Here is a 12,545-nt window from a genome sequence, read left to right as displayed (position 1 = left end):
ACAGATCTCACAGTAACTTGCATACCAAGTTGATTGTTAGTTATTAAAAGTTCCTTAATCCATACTACAGTCAGATCAACTTTCTACTTGCTACATCTTTTTACATATGACGTTGCACTGCAGTGCTTGCTTTGCTTGCACGAGTGAGGGGTCGTGATCCAACAGGTGAGCGAGCGACATAGTCTACAACAATTACTATGAATGATCGTACCATGCAAATTCACCTATATATTTATGCAGCGACTAACTTGCAAGTCAAATTGGTATTTGTCTTATCTTGGAATCTAAGAAATGTCAACTTAATAATCTCCGTCTCTTGACTCGAGAGATCTTACTTGAGATGCTGACCCTCTGATATCGTGGTTACACATGTTACTTATATTGTAATCAGGGTACTTGGGAACTAATAGGCTGAATAAGGTGGCCCATTCGGTGGTGTAATCTACTCAGACAACTTTCATGCCTGGACGTAGCATCCTATAAGGAATGGTGGTCCTGTATGAAACCTTGTATGAGATTCACTCGAAGAAACTGGATGAAGTTATCTTCAAGGTGGGCTTTGAAAAAGCATACGATAAAGTCAAATGATCTTTATTACAGCAAACCTTACGTATGAAGGGGTTCGACCAGCTTTGGCGGAAGCATGTCGATTGCTTCATAAAAAAGGGAGTGTCGGTATCAAAGTCAACGATGACGTGGGTCTTTTCTTCCAGACTCTAAAGGGCCTCAGACAAGGGGATCCTATGTCTCCTATTCTATTCAACATTGTTGCGGATATGTTGGCTTTAATGATTAGGAGAGCCAGTGACAGATCTTGTAGGAGGACTAGTACCGCATCTAGTGGATGAGGGTGTCTCAATCCTACAGTATGTGGATGATACAATTTTTTTTATGGAGCATGATTTAGACAAAGCCAAAAACATGAAACTCATTCTATGCATATTTGAACAGCTGTCTGGTTTGAAGATTAATTTCAACAAAAGTGAATTGTTCTGCTTTGAAAAGGCCAAAGTTGAACAAGACACTTACAAGCAACTGTTCGGTTGTGAAAGTGGGAGTTTACCGTTTATCTATTTAGGTATTCCTATTCACCACCTAAAGCTAACAAATAAGGACTGGAAGTGTATCGAAGATCGATTTGAAAAAAAGCTAAGTTGGTGGAAAGGCAAGCTTTTATCCTATGAAGGACGCTTAGTACTTTTTAATTCTGTATTAACAAGTATGCCCATGCTCCTCCTATCTTTTTTCGAGATACTGGTTGGGGTACGAAAAAGGTTGGATTTCTATCGGTCCCGTTTTTTCTGGCAGAGTGATGATATCAAGACCAAGTATAGGCTCACTAGATGGGACATCGTCTGTAGACCGAGGGAGCAAGGGGGTTTAGGGTTTGAGAATTTAGAGGTTAAAAACAGATGTCTGCTAAGTAAATAGCTGTTCAGACTCTGAGTGGAAACCGAAGGTATGTGGGTACAAATTCTTAGGAATAAGTACCTACAAAATAAGACCTTAGCTCAGGCGACCGTTAGGCCAAGTGACTCCCCTTTCTGGAAGGGTTTTATTCGGTCTAAAAATGCCTTTTTCCATAGGACTAGGTTTTATCATTGGTAATGGTGAATCAACTAGATTCTGGGAAGATACATGGTTAGGGGAGGCGTCCTTAGCTCTTCAGTATCCGCAGTTATACAATATTGTCCAACGTCGACAAGCGTCTGTTGCGCCTATACTGCGCGAGACGCCTCTAAATATTCAGTTTCATAGATCCTTGATTGGCGACAGATGGGGCAGTTGGCTGCACCTAGTCAGAAGGTTAATGCATATCACCCTCTCGGATTTACCCAATACTATTCAATGGAAGTTGACTACTAATGGAGCTTTTAGTGTAAAATCTATGTATCTCCACCTCATAGATTTGGTACTTATTCCAAAATCCATGCATATATGGAAGGTCAAAGTGCCGCTGAGAATAAAGATCTTCATGTGGTTTGTCCACAAAGAAGTTATTCTAACAAAGGACAATTTGGCAAAACGTAATTGGAAAGGCAACCAAAGATGCAACTTTTGTCATAACAAAGAAACTATTAAGCACCTCTTTCTCGATTGCCCTTTGGCTAAACTTTTATGGCGTTCGATTCACATTGCCTTCAATATCAGCCCCCCTAACAGCATAAACACGTTATTTGGGACGTGGGTAAAGGGGGTTGACTTTCGATTGGCACAACTTACTCGTGTGGGAACCTGTGCATTGCTGTGGGCTATATGGAACTGCAGGAATGATTTAGTATTTAACAGATGCACCTCTATCAATTTTTTGCAGGTTATCTTCAGGGCTACTGCCTTGATCCGCATGTGGTCATTACTCACTCCTGCGGAAGCCAGGGAGCCTTTGGTTACTGGGTGTGCCCACTGGGAGATGGTAGCTCAGGGTATCTTCAACCGGTTTGGATGGCGACACAATAATAGGATTGGTGGCTAGTCATCCAGGTCTATTATCATAGCCGGTTGTGGCGCGAATGGCGCTTTATATCTTTGATTTCCTTTGTAAGCTTGATGTACTTGGTTCGAACTGGTTTTACCTTATTCAAATAAAAGGTTGCATGCATCACTCGATGTAGAGGCCGGGGCGATGCCTCCTTTTCTAAAAAAGGGGTGATTGAACTTGATTTCATTGGCTATCTCAAGCCTTATGGGGATATATGAAGTTTTCCTGTGCTTCTATTCGAAGGATGGACCTTGGACTGAATCTGAAACGGAGGAGAATGGTTTCTAACCGACTGTATTACTGAATTACTCTGTGTATGGCAAGCCCACACTGACAAGGCCCAAGAATGAACTCCTATACCCCGAAAGGATTCCATTCAAATACTACTCTTCGGTTTAGGCCCTGTTTGAAACCACCCAGATTATATAATCTGGTTTTTATAATCTATTGTATTTCCAAACAGGACAGTTTATATTGTAGATTTTATAAACTAGATGACCAGATTATTATAATCTCATAATCTGCTCTACCCCAGCTAAAATGAGATTATGGATTACAAATGACGTGTTACCCTTGTAAACTTCAAGAGAATTACACAATGCCACCGCCACTTTCCTATGTTTCCTTATAAACAGAGGGCAAACATGTCATTGTACAATTTAAAAGCTGGTTTACAGTTTATATAATCTGACCTCCAAACATGCCCACCTGGATTATTTTTATAAACCAGATTATATAATCTATGTTCATAATCCAGATTATCATAATCTAATATGGTTCCAAACAGGGCCTTATTAGTTGCTAGACAGAACAAGTCACAGCGTCGAATCCGGGCAATGTCACTAGCGTGGCAACAACAAATTTATCTTCACAAGAGAATCAAAATAATTGTAGGAGAAGCGCGCTCGAGCATTTTCTCAAGAGTTGCCAAAGCAACCCAATTCCTTCAGCAAGTATCGACGCAAGATGGAGACCGCAGACTGAAAACACAAGTGAAATTTGCATAACTTGATGGCACTCAATCTATCCGTTTGCACAACATACATATGAATGTGACAGGATTCAAACCTTATTCAGTTGCAATAGGGGTGAGGCGGCCGCAGCATGTTCAGGTCATTGCCAAACAAACAGAGCATGTGAACCGTGGTGATCTCAAGTTACTAAGCGGCGTCAACAAGGCATTGATGATGTTTTTTAACACAGAACAGATACAAAACACTCGTTTAAACGCACATACACTCACCTCTTTAAAAACACACATATCCTACCTCTCTATGAGCACCTCCAAAAGTTTGAACCAGCATATGATGCCTTTGTTGACAATACTTAAGAAACATATGTTATAAAGCATACACAATGGCTGAAACAGTTTACGAGGGCCACAAGGGCTAGCTGCGTAGGCACATGTTAAAGCATACATGGTTTATGAGGGGCTAGCTTAAAGCATCTACAGTCGGATCCTTCAAATCCGGCATCTTAAACGTCCGTACACGCGGACACTGACCGGTCACGCCTTAAATATTGCACTTCACATCTGAACATCTCATATTAGGATCCTCAAATCCATCCAAAAACAAGTGCAAGACACGAAACCTACGTACTACATACAACCTATCTACTCCTCGTCGGAGATGTCGACGTTCTCCGTGCCCTTCAGCTGATAAATGGCCACCTGCCGCAGCTCCGCCCCCTCCGGCTGCTCCGTTGCAGTCTCCTCTGCCTCAATATCCGTGTCCAGCTCGTCGAAGAGGGCGTCGGCCTCCGCGTGCCTCTGTCGGATGAGCCGGTGGTTGACCTCCACCTCGGCCTTATTGTGACAGCCCGAGACCGACGCTCCAGAAGATTCCCCTTTTATCTCGTTATCGTCGTGCGATTAGATTGTGTGTCGCATTCATCATCGCATCATTCGCATCATCTGCATTGCATCAGCAACCCGTTGCCGCCGGTTTTCAAAACTTGCATCCATTATTAGTTGTCGGTTCTCTCCGTGTTCGTCGTTGACCGTTTTGAGCCCGGCCACACAGGCACGCGCCTGCGGCATCGATAAAATATTGTTTTTAGAAGTGTGTGGAAAATATTCTCGGATTGAGTTGAAACTTGGCGTGCGGTCTTGTTTTAGTGTAGGTAGGTCGTGTGCCAAATTTCGTCGCAATCGGAGTCCGTTTGTTACCCGAACGATCGACCGTAGCGACACCGTCATCGGGTTATCGTCGGACGTTTTCCGTGTTTTAAAACTCTGTCGCCGGGTGCCCGTTTTCCCTCTCTTCCCCACATAGCCTCTCTAACACACCCACCTAACCCTAGGGTGCAACCGGAGCCGTCCGATCAAGATCGGAGGGTCCGAAAACGCCCCAAATAGCAAACCCTAGCTACCCCGGCTATAAAAGGAAGGATAGCCCTTCCTAAATGACCAAACCCTAGCCCTCCCTCGTTCTCCGTGCCCCACCAACCACCAGCCGCCAGCCTCCTCCTCCCAGCCGCCGCGGGCCCGCCCGATCCCATCATCGGCCCTCTCTGGCCCATCTGGAGCCGTCGCTGCCTGACCGCAGCCATCGCGCAGTAGCAGCGCCCGCAGCCCCGTGCCCGAGGGTAGGAGCCCCCACAATACCAATCCTTGGTGCAGCCCCGCGGTTGGCTTCCCCGCCTACGACTCTGCCGTTCGCTAGGGCATCGTCGGCCACCTAGGAGAGCCCCGTCGCCCTCTCCTTCCTTCCCCTGCGACGTTTCCTTCTCTAACCTCCTCTCTCTCTCCCATTCTTTGTGCATGTGCAGGAGGAGACCACCATGGCCGCCGCCACACTTTGCCCGCCGTCGTCGCCCGTCGCCATCGCGTTCCAACGTGAGGGATGGGACCCCCACGCCCGGATCCGGTCGTCCTCGGTCGCGCCACCCCGATGACGACCCCCAACCCCGCATGCCCATGGAGCCGCCGACGTCCTGCCTTTGCTCGGGAACGGGTGCGAGGACGGGGACGAGCACGTTGATCCGCTCCTGGGCTACGACCCCGAGCCATCCCATCGTCCACATGGCCGGCCCAGCCAAGATCGCCTCGCAGCCTAGGCCTGGCCTCCTTTGGCCTAGCACCAACACCAAGCCGGCCACGGCCCGCCATCAACCGCCAGCTCACCTCCCGTGGCCAGCCCCAAGCCGGCATGCCTCCCTTCGCCCCCGAGCACAGCTCAGATCCGGCCCACGGCCACAAGGTGAGCAGCCCCGCGCCCTATCCTTCATCCGAGGCGTATTGTAGCTATTTTGGGCTCGCTGCCTATTTCATCCCGAAAAGGAGATTCGGCCCGTTAGTTTTTTTTAGATTTGTGATTTATTTAATTTTAGAAAATAACATATTTTCAAACCCCCGTAATTTCTATTCCGTGCGTTGAATTCTGACAAGTTAGATATGTAACTTGGCTAGAATTTTATGTAGATTAATAATTTCCAACTTTCATGCATGATAAAAATACTTAAACATGATGTTTGCATCGGTTTGTGTGTCGACGTGATAGAAACGGTTTAGGTCGTAGTTATTTAACCGTAGCTCCGTTGGAGATGAGCCATATATGTAAATGGACTAGAACGATGAGTAGAATCACGTGAACCACTTTGTTTTTCCTTTTAACAAACATAAAAGATGATTAGGACAAATCTAGACAAAATTAGAATGTAATGCGTGAGGCCATTTCGGACATGCTATATGTTGTTTTCGGCCTCATTTAAAAATGCCTAGATAGGTAGATTAATTTGTGCTTCACCCCTTGCCATGTTTAACAACATTTAATATTATCGTGTATCTAAACGAAAGTGAAGTTAATAATTAAATGTGGAATTTTGTCAATATATAACTCATTGCATATTGAGCTTCACTTAATGTGTAGCGTTTGATTGTCCTGAATTGCCATGACTTGCATATTTGAAACTGGACATGCATCATATTAGGTAGTGCATCGTGTCGTGCATGTCCTGTGGTGAATTTCGTATGTTGATTCTTTTCTGGTTTGCTTCGTCTCGATAGAGTTCCGCAAGCGTGTCGGAATGTGAGGATCCGTTCGACTACTTCGGTTTGTCTGCTTCACGGAGTCGTTCTTCTTCCAAGCAGGATCTCAGGCAAGATGATCATTTCCCTAGATATCATTACTATCATTGCCATGCTAGTTGTCTCGTTTCTTTCGTTATATCTCGCTGCCTACCACTTAAATTGTCAGCCTCTCAACATTGCCATGAAAACCTTTAACCTTTCTACAACCTAGCAAACCACTGATTGGCTATGTTACCACTTGCTTAACCATTGGATAGCGTTGCTAGTTGCAGGTGCATTTGCTTCCATGTGATAACATGGGTTCCTTGTTATATCACCCTATTATTGCTAATTAAACTAATGCACCTGTATACTTGGTAAAAGGTGGAAGGCTTGACCTTTCTAGCCTAGTGTTTTGTTCCACCTTTGTCGCCTTAGTTTCGGCTACCGGTGTTATGTTCCATAAATGAGTGCTCCTAACATGCTTGAGGTTGTTATGTGGACTCCTAGGTTCTTGTTTTGGGATAAAGCTCGTTTGGCAAGGCTCAACATTGGTACTATATTTGCCCAACATAATAATTCTGTTAATACTGAAAAACATAGTGCGTCATGAACCCGAGGAGTAATTCAACATAATACAGGGAGGGCTAGTGCAAATGGTGCTGGTCCAAAATAGAGTCGTGTGCGGGGCCAACCCGGGGCAACTCGAGTGATTTCTATCAGGCCACTGTACGTTGCACTCATCCAATTGTGCCCTGAGAACGAGATACAAGGCTCCTATCGGGATGTCGGCACGTCGGGCGGCCTTGCTGGACTTGTTTTACCTTTCTCGAGCGTATTGTGCGAGGGACTCTGAGGATGCTTTGGGTTATCTCGAGGTTGAATTTTTCCAATAGGAACCCGAGGAGATCACGGGTTTCCCTGATCGACGTCATTCCGTTGCAGCGTGTGGTAGTTTGTGATGGACTAGTTGGAGCACCCCTGCAAGGTTTAATCTTTCGGAAAGCCGTGCCCGTGGTTATGTGGCAATGTGGAAACTCTGTTTAACATTCGGTTCTAGATAACTTGAAGTAAACTTAATTAAAATATGCCAACTGAGTGCGTAACCGTGACTGACTCTTTCGTGAGCTCCTTCTCCGATCGAGGACACAATGGGGTTATGTCTGACGTAAGTAGGTGTTCCGGATCATTCATTTGATCATTAGTAGTTCATGTCTGCTATGCGTAGATCACCCCCTTTTATTCTTGTACTCGTAAGTTAGCCACCTCAAATAAAAGCTTAGTCGCTTGCTGCAGCCTCACCACTTAACCATGCCTCACCTATTAAGCTTTCCTAGTCTTGATACCTTTGGAAATGAGATTGCTGAGTCCTCTATGGCTCACAGATTACTACAACACCAGTTGCAGGTACATGTAAAGAGTTACTTTGACACGAGCGCGTTGATTGTTCATTTGGAGTTTCTTCTTCTTCATCGATCTAGGATGGGTTCCAGGTCGGCAGCCTGGGATAGCAAGGATGGACTGTAACGCCCAAGATGCGACCTTATCCTTAACTTGGCACGAGGGCCTCGTCAGGAATATAAGCGCATCTCGTCGTTTCGCAAGAATGGATATCGTTACAAGTACATGTACTGAAAAGATGAGATGTATGGAATTGGCTTACACTCACCACAAGCTACATCAGAGTCACATCAGTATAATACATAAATACCATGAAGAAGAGCAGGGTCTGACTATGGACGAAAACAAACGAGAAAAGAGAACGACGTCCATCCTTGCTATCCCAGGATGCCGTCCTGGAACCCATCCTAGATCGATGAAGAATAAGAAGCAACTCCAAATGAACAATCAACGCGCTCGCGTCAAGTAACCTTTACCTGTACCTGCAACTGGTGTTGTAGTAATTTGTGAGCCACAAGGGACTCAGCAATCTCATTTCCAAAGGTATCAAGACTAGCAAAGCTTAATGGGTGAGGCATGGTTAAGTGGTGAGGTTGCAGTAGCGGCTAAGCATTTATTCGGTGGCTAACTTACGAGTACAAGAATAAGAGGGGGGAAGATCTACGCATAATGGACGTAAACTACAAATGATCAAATGAATGATCCTGAACACCTACTTACGTCAGACATAACCCCACTGTGTCCTCGATCGGAGAAGGAACTCGCGAAAGAGACAGTCACGGTTACGCACTCAGTTGGCAAGTTTTAATTAACTTAACTTCAAGTTATCTAGAACCAGTGTTAAACAAAGTTTCCACATTGCCACATAACCACGGGCACGACTTTTCGAAAGATTTAACCCTGCAGGGGTGCTCCAACTAGTCCATCACAAATTACCACAAGCCGCATAGAAATCCTCGATCACGAAACTCGTGATCTCGTCGGATTCCTTAGTGGAAAACCTCAACTCTGAGATTACCCAAAGCATCACCGGAATCCCGATGCACAAGATATCTCGTACAAGGTAAAACTAATCCATCAAGGCCGCCCGACGTGTCGACGATCCCGATAGGAGCCGCGTATCTCGTTCTCAGGACACGACGGATTGTCCAAACTTCCGGTAGGCCAATCACACAGTTGCCCCTGGTAGCCACCGGCGGTTGACAGGTTGGACCAACACTCATGCGGAGCACTGGCCCGAGGGTTGATTAAATATCCTCGGGGTCCAGAAAGTCCCTATGCAATTTTATTAGGTAATTAGGCGAATGAAAACCAAAGTTGGGCCTTGCCAGACCAGCTTTAATCTAAAACGAATTATCAAGGGGTCCCCATAACAACCCCGATCGTGTTAGGAGCGCTCAATTATGGAACATAACACCGGTAGCCGAAACTAAGGGGGCAAAGGTGGAACAAAACACCCGGCTAGAAAGGCCGAGCCTTCCACCTTTTACCAAGTATATAGGTGCATTAAATTAAATAGCATTAATACGGTGATATAACAAGGAACCCATGTTATCACGTGGAAGCAACTGCACCTGCAACTAGCAACGCTAACACATGGTTAAGCAAGCGGTAACATAGTCAATCAGTGGTTTGCTAGGTTGTGAATAGATTGAAGGTTTTCATGGCAATGTTGAGAGGTTGATATTTAATAGGTGGTAGGCAGCGAGACATAGCGACAGAAATGATAATACTAGCATGGCAATGATAGTAATGGTATCTGGGGAAATGGTCATCTTGCCGGAGATCCCGCTTGGAAGAAGAACGACTCCATGAAGCAGACGAACCGATGTAGTCGGACGGGTCCTCACATTCCGACCCGCTTGCGGAACTCTATCGAGACGAAGCAAACCGGAAACAAGCATCAACACATGTATTCACCACACGATACACAACACACATGATGCATGAACGGTTGAATATTCGCAAGACATGGCATGTCAATTCACAACAATCAACTACTACACATTAAGTGAAGTTCAATATGCAACGAGTTGCATATTGACGAAACTTCACATACGAATTATTTAGTTATATCCCAGTTAGGTATACGGCAATATTAAATGTGGCTAAACATGCCAAGAGTTGAAGCGTAATTAAACTACTTATCTAGGCATTTTAAATGAGGTCGGAAATGACATATAACATCTTCGAGATGACCTCATATGTTAATTTGTAATTCTGTTCAGATCTGAACTAACACTTTTAAATATTTGTTAAACAGCAAAATAAATAGGTTCACGTGATTCTACGCGTCGTTACAATCAATTTACACATAGAGAACATCTCCAACGGAGTTACGGTTCAAAAGATACGAACACCGCAAGATATGATGGCATGAATGCAATATGTATGCAACGACAGTCACAAGCATTCCAAAACACACAACCGGTAAGATAATATGAAACTACATGAGATTCTAAGCAAGTTTCATATAGGACACGAACAAAACGGAGCAACGGATCAACAACTACGAGCTAAACAAGAAATGACTACAATTTGCGAAAATCAGCCACATGGCATTTTCTACACCCCACAACTACGAGCTACACAAAACCAATATGCTCAACCAAGGCATGAGGCGGTAGAGGGCAAGATGCACTACAACATACTACTAATAGCACCTAGCATGGAAACAAAACCATAAGCTACAGGACTCCAAATGACATGAAAATTGACAGCACGCTAGAGAATCCTAAAGTCTACAACTAACTCCATTGCACCAACCTCAAAAGAGCTACGGATCACCAGATAAAATCATGATAAGACAGCAACAAAATATAACGGATTTAAGACTTAGAAATATTTCAGCATCTCCAAATCAGCATTATTTTCTACTCCCTCCGTTCCATAATATAAGTCTTTTTAGAGATTCCACTAGATGATTACATACAGATATATATAGACATACTTTAGAGTATAGATTCACTCATTTTGCTCCATATGTAGTCCCTAGTGAAATCGCTTAAAAGACTTATATTTAGGAATGGGGGAGTAGCATGTTGAGAGCAAGCAAACCACACCTAAACATGGATTTCTATTGCAATCAAAATTACCAGGGGCTAGCCTGCACATCCAAGGGCTTATCTCTAGTTGACAACTCCTTCATATCATGCACGGATTAAATCCCACCAAAATAAACAAAAGGGCAACATGGCAAAAAATCATGCAAACTAATTTACTCAAAAGACAAAACTAAATGCACAGTTAAATTCTATGGATTTTTCTACCCCGAAAACATATATAACATGAGGGGTTGCAAAACAAAAATATCGCCACACGTATATGCGAGAATATATCCTAATCACGATATAACAAACTAGCGACGGAATCCTACATGTAAAAATACAAACAACTATTCTAAAATACATAGAAAAGTGTCCCTAAAAATATGAGTATTTTATATACGGGGTTTGAGCAATCCGGACGCGCACAAAAATTAATACGGGACAATCCCCTATTATGACAGCACGCAAAACTAGGCATATGGCAAGTCAAATCACTTCAAACATGCATACAAGTTGCGATTTATTATTCTACACGAAAAACTACACGAGTTTCATATATAAATCGTTCCGATCCAATGCACCGTTTAAAATCTACGGGCATTTGAAAATCAATGTTTTTTCTGAAATTAATAAATTCGACGGAGATAATAAAAATCCTACGGCCGAAACAAACTGATGGGCTAAAACAGCACGCGGCACAAGATGGGGCTGGGCGACGACGGCGGCTTGGCTAGCCGACGGCGGGGCGAGGAAGGCCAAGGGCGACGGGATCCGGCGCGGGGCGGCGGGATCCGGCGCAGGTGGCGACGAGCTCGCCGGATCTGGCGGGGTGCGGTGGCGTGCTGCTGCGGCAGGAGGCGGAGGCTGGCGGCGCGACGGGCCGGCGAGATGAGGCGGACCACGGGACCAGGGCAGGCAGGGGCGAGCTCCGGCGGGAGGAGGAGGGAACCGACCGAGGCATGGGGCGATCCGGGCTCGGGCGGGCCTCAGATGGGCTTCGCGGGCCCGTCGGCTGGAGGAGGAGAGAGAGAGGTGGGAGGCTAGGGTTTGCATGGAAAACGAGGGAGAGAGAGAGAGTGGTTGTCTAAATAATGGCATGGGGTCTATTTATAGCAATGGGGGCTAGGTTTAGTAGAATTTCGCCCCGGTTTCAACCGCGTGATCGGAATGGAACGGTTTCGAATGGAGGAAAGGCTAAGTGGCCGTGTAGAGTAGGTTAGCCGGAGATGAGAGGTAAAACGGGCACCCGACAACGTAATTTCAAACACCGATAAAACGTGCGATGATAGACCGAATACGGTCGCTACGGTCGACCGTTCGGGTACCAGACAGACTCCGATTGCGACGAAATTTGGCAGGAGGCCTACCTACAACTAAATAAGACCGCACGCCAAGTTTCAACCCAATCAGAGAAAGTTTTATACACACTTTTAAAAAGAGGTTTTTGACGATGCCGCGGGCGCGTGCGAGTTCGGTCGGGCTCAGAACGGGCAACGACGAACACGGAGAGAACCGACAACTAACAACGGATGCAAGTTTTGAAAACTGACAGCAACGAGATGTCGATGCAATGCAGATGATGCGTATGATGCGATCATGATGTGAA

This window comes from Hordeum vulgare, chromosome 1H, assembly GCF_904849725.1.
Source record: "Hordeum vulgare subsp. vulgare chromosome 1H, MorexV3_pseudomolecules_assembly, whole genome shotgun sequence".
In the NCBI taxonomy this organism is placed as follows: domain Eukaryota; kingdom Viridiplantae; phylum Streptophyta; class Magnoliopsida; order Poales; family Poaceae; genus Hordeum; species Hordeum vulgare.
This window is presented reverse-complemented; position numbering follows the sequence as displayed.